Source organism: Nicotiana tomentosiformis, chromosome 5 (genome assembly GCF_000390325.3).
Source record: "Nicotiana tomentosiformis chromosome 5, ASM39032v3, whole genome shotgun sequence".
NCBI classification, from domain to species: Eukaryota; Viridiplantae; Streptophyta; class Magnoliopsida; order Solanales; family Solanaceae; genus Nicotiana; species Nicotiana tomentosiformis.
The window spans coordinates 82,838,910-82,843,716 of record NC_090816.1 but is presented as its reverse complement, the minus strand read 5'-3'; the positions used below and the strand labels follow the sequence as shown (position 1 = coordinate 82,843,716).

General features: G+C 40.4%; 1 long non-coding RNA gene across 1 annotated transcript; it reads left to right on the top strand.

The window, feature by feature from the left end:
- Positions 1-1,592: 1,592 nt before the first annotated feature.
- On the top strand, positions 1,593-3,358 carry LOC138891812 (uncharacterized). The gene is made up of 3 exons (XR_011408141.1): positions 1,593-1,907; positions 2,253-2,321; positions 3,147-3,358. It is a non-coding gene; the product is annotated as an uncharacterized lncRNA (long non-coding RNA).
- Positions 3,359-4,807: the final 1,449 nt, after the last annotated feature.

Genomic DNA, 4,807 nt, shown 5'->3' with positions numbered 1-4,807 from the left:
TGGAGAGTTCATCATGGCATTTTTCCTACTTGTCATTTGCAACAGCAACAATAAAGTTGAAGCCATGGCAGCTAAATATGGGGCTGAATGGTGTTGGCAAAATGGTTACACAAATTTCATCCTTGAACTAGACTCCATGATAATCAAGAATATGCTCACTAATCACAACATGAGCAATGTCAGACTGAAGAATATAATTGAGGAAACGATATTGATTTTAAGCCAAGCAAATGCTAAGACTAATCATTGCCACATAGAAGCTAATCAAGTAGCCGATCCATTGGCCAAACATGCATCTGCTAAAGGAGAATTTTCTATAACATTTGCCTTTCAGAACATTCCTAGAGAGGCAAAGGGCCCCTTTTATCTAGACGAGTGGCAATTGCCCAGTTTCAGAATTAGATATAATAAAGGCAAATTTTTATGTTAGTTAATTGTTCATAGATATGGAATGGAAGGCTAAAGAACTTCTTAGTCCAATTTTTCAAAAGGTTGAACCCATTCAATCTTTGATGTAACAGAGGTGAGGCCTAGTCCCACTCCTTTTGTTATCTTTTGCGATGGAATAAAAGTGCACCCAATCTCTAAAGGGTGGGATTAAATAAGAAAAGGAAAATCTCTTTGTCCCGATACTTAATTTGTATATTTAATCCCTTAGTTCCTATAACATTATATTCAAAGTGGTGCAGATCGAGAGTTTAATTTAGGTAAGAAAGGCATATATAGAGTTAAGAGTAGTTGCACATGCAAAGATGCATGCATGAATGCAAAGAGCCTCTTGTCATAAATCATAAGTCATAAGTCATAATATATCACCCCTAGATTGTCTGTATGGCATGGTACTTAGTGGAGAATTGAGCAAAGAGTGAAAGTTATTTTTAGATGCAATTATTTTATAATCATGGTATTCCGGCTAGACCTCAAGTAGTTTCATGCGTGCTTGCTACTTCTCATCAGCACAATTGGTACTCGATAACTCTATCAACCAAAGTTTAGATACATCTCGTGATTTTCTACTCACTTTATTGACCACCTTCGATGCAATTGATTGAGCTAGTTCCAAGTTCCAACCCATGTTGAATATTTCTTAATTAGCTGCAATATTCTTTCCACCAAATTTTCAGGTCATAACCTGTCCATTCACCCATCTCTTTAAATTTATCGACGTTCTTCCAATCTATTCCAAAAGTTATGAATTTCTACGCGGGTAATTGCTAGGTCGCCACAGTGCTGTATATGGTACAACTAGCTTGAATCAATCCTCCTACACAATATAACAGTAACAAATGGTTCCGCGATAATGAAAGAGCTGAGTAGATTGCAAGACATCAGAAAGGCACATGGCTAAGGTATTTCATCATTCATACATAGTAAATAATGTTTAAAAAAATAGTGCATAATAATAATAATAATAATAATAATAATAATAATAATAATAATAATAATAATAATAATCTATATATTATTAAAATCCAAAGAAAAAGGTACCACATTAAGCCAAGTGGCAGTCTAGAAAAAGGCCACATGGCATAATTAGTTATTTAGTTAAAAATTAGTTATTGGTTATCTTGTCTCGCAGATGCGAGGAAAATTCCGCATCTATGAGATCGCAGATGTAGAAAAGGAGGTCGCAGGTGTGCTGGAGCCACAGAAGCGGACTGCTTCTCGCAGAAGCGTGTCCGCAGAAACGGATAAGAGATCGCAGAAACGGAGGTAAAGCAGCCTAGGAAAAACCGCAAAAGCGGTGCATTTTCTGCAAAAGTGGGATCGCAAATGCGGTCAAGTGTCCGCAGAAGCGAAAACACCGGGCATACTATTAATTCAAGAATACGGAATTTTTATCATTTTGGACATTTTGATATCGGGCCTTGGCGATTATTGAGAGAATTTTTGAGAGATTTCTTGAGGTAAGTCTCTTGTACTCATTTTTTATCAATAATCTTATTTCCTCATTAATTTTCCCATCTAGTTAGTGTGCATTTAAGGTAAAATTTGGGAGTTTGAGGCTAGGGATTTGGAGAGTTTAAATTGGGGATTTGAGTGGCGATTTGGTGTCGGATTTTTGTAAAAATGATATGGTTGAACTCGTGGTCGAATGTATGTTTGTAATTTATAATTTTTACCCGATTCCATGACATGGGCCTGGGTCGACCTTTTAAGGTGATTTTTTGATTCTTTACTAAAGTCGTAGATTTATGATTTAAATTAGTTTCGTGTAGTGGTATTCATGTTATGTTATTGCTTTTGGCTAGATTTGGGTCATTCGAAGTTGGACAGTTGAGGGAAAGGCATTCTTACCGATTGATTGAGAGAGATTTGAGGTAAGTGACTTGTATAACCTTATGTGGGGGAAATCCTCTTAGGATTTGGTATGGTAATGCTGTGACAATTTATAATATGTGAGCGTTGTGTATGCGAGGTGACGAGTGCGTACAGGGTAAATGTGGAAATTCCGATTCTTGCTGAGTTGTCTTCTTTTAAATTCCTTAACTAGAGTTGTCTTAGCATATGTAGTGATCATGTTTAGCCTAGTATCACATGTCTACATACCTTAACTCTTACTTAAAATTTATGCAACATGCTTAGTTTAATTACATGCTTCCCTTGATTTGAATTAAATCTTTAACTGTAAGATTTCTTGTTGTAAACTCGTCGTCCCTTCAATTATCTGCTGCATATTTACTTTGGGACTATGAGGCGGTTCCTTGGGGGATCCTCCTGCATTGCATATTTACTTTGGGACTACGAGGAGTTTACTCGGCAGATCCCCCTGTCTTGCATATTTACTTTGGGACTACGAGGCATTTACTCGAGAGATCCCCTTGTGTTGCATAATTACTTTGGGATTACGAGGCGGCACCTCGGGAGATCCCCCTATCGTGCATATTTATATTTGGGACTACGAGGCGGTACCATGGGAGCGCCCCTGTTGTTTACCTCTAATTGCTGTGTTGTTATTCTATGAAGTTTCTCATTGTTTAAATTCTCAGTCATTGCAAATATTGTTATATCTTCTGCCTTACTTTTCTTTTAAACCAGTAGGTCCCTGATCGGACCTCGTCACTTCTCTATCGAGGTTAGGCTTGGCACTTATTGGGTACCATTGTGATGTACTCATACTACACTCTGCATATTTGTTTGTGCAGATCTAGGTTCTTCTTACCAGATTAGATACTAGTGAGCTGGACCGCACGTAGAGACTTCAAAGTATATATCTGCCAGCGTCTGCAGACCTCGGAGCCCCCCTCTATCCTTATTATGTTGTTTTCCTTATTTTTTTTAGACTTTGATGTATATAGACACTCAGTATTTATTTTTCTCTTAGAAGCTTGTGACTTATTTCTACCGGATTTTGAGAGTTGTAATTATTTAAAACATAGTTTCTATTTATATATCATGTGTTGCGATTTGAGTTCCTATTGTTATTCAGTTATTCCACATATTGTTAGAGTTACCTAGTCTTAGAGACTAAGTGCCATCATGACATCCTACAGAGGGTAAAATGGGGTCGTGACAAGTTGGTATCAGAGCTCTAAGTTCATAGGTGTTATGAGTCACAAGCAGGTTTATTAGAGTCTCGCAGATCGGTACAGAGACGTCTGTACTTATCTTCGGGAGGCTATGGAACTGTTAGGAAAAACTTCATTTCTTTGATTCCTTATCGTGTGAGATTTTGGGTTTGGATTCAAAAATTCTGTATTTCTATTCTCTCACAGATGGTGAGTACATGTACAACTAGATCAGATGACCAAACACCCGCGCCCCTACCAGAGCCGTGAGAGGCCGGAGCGGGGTAGAGGCCGAGGACATCCACGTGGTATAGCCAGAGCCCCCGCACGAGGTGCTACAGAGGAGCAGCTAGTAGCACCAGTTGGAAGACAAGCACCTAAGACGCCTGTTATTGCACCAGTCTTCAGGAGACTCTAACCTAGTATCTGAAAATGTTCAATACCTTGGCTCAGGCAGGATTGATACCTCTTGTTCCTGCCACATCTTAGGCCGAGGGAGGAGCACAAACTCCCGTCGTCGGTACCCCAGAGCAGTGGGTTCAGGTAGACCAGGATCCAGAGATTATACCGATGCAATCGGTAGCTCCAGTTTAGCCCGAGGTTAGGGTAGCAGTTTCCGAGGTGGAGCAGCTCAGGCTCGAGAAGTACAAGAAGTACCAACCTCTTACTTTTAGTGGCTTGGAGTCAGATGATTCTAGGGTTTTCTTAGGAGTGCCACCGTATCCTCCGTACTATGGGTGTTGCGGAGACTAGTGGGGTTTCTTTCACTGCGTTCCAACTTAAAGGAGTGGGCTATCAGTGGTGGCATGCATACGAGTTGAACAGTCCAACTGAGGCAGCTTCACTTACTTGGACTTAGTTCTCAGATATGTTTTTAAGGGAGTATGTTCCCCATAACCTCAGAGATGCATGACGCGCAGAGTTAGAGCAGTTGCACCAGGGTTCTATGACCGTGTCAGAGTATGCGGTCTGATTCAGCAATTTGGCCAAGCATGCACCGGCCTAGGTTACTACTGTTCGAAAGAGCGTTCGTCGGTTTATTGAGGGGCTCAACCACATTATCAGATTGAACATGGACAAAGAGTTAGAGATGGATATTTCGTACCAGCAGGTAATGGGTATTGCTAGGAGGTTAGAGGGTATGCTGACTCGGGATAGAGAGGAGAGAGAGAGAGAGAGGCCAAGAGGAGAGAGGCCAAGAGGTCTCGAGATTCTGGCACTTACAGTGGTACTCGTGCCCTAGCGATAGCTCGTTAAGGTAGGGGTTATATGGGTCGCCCTGTTCATTCAGCACTTCC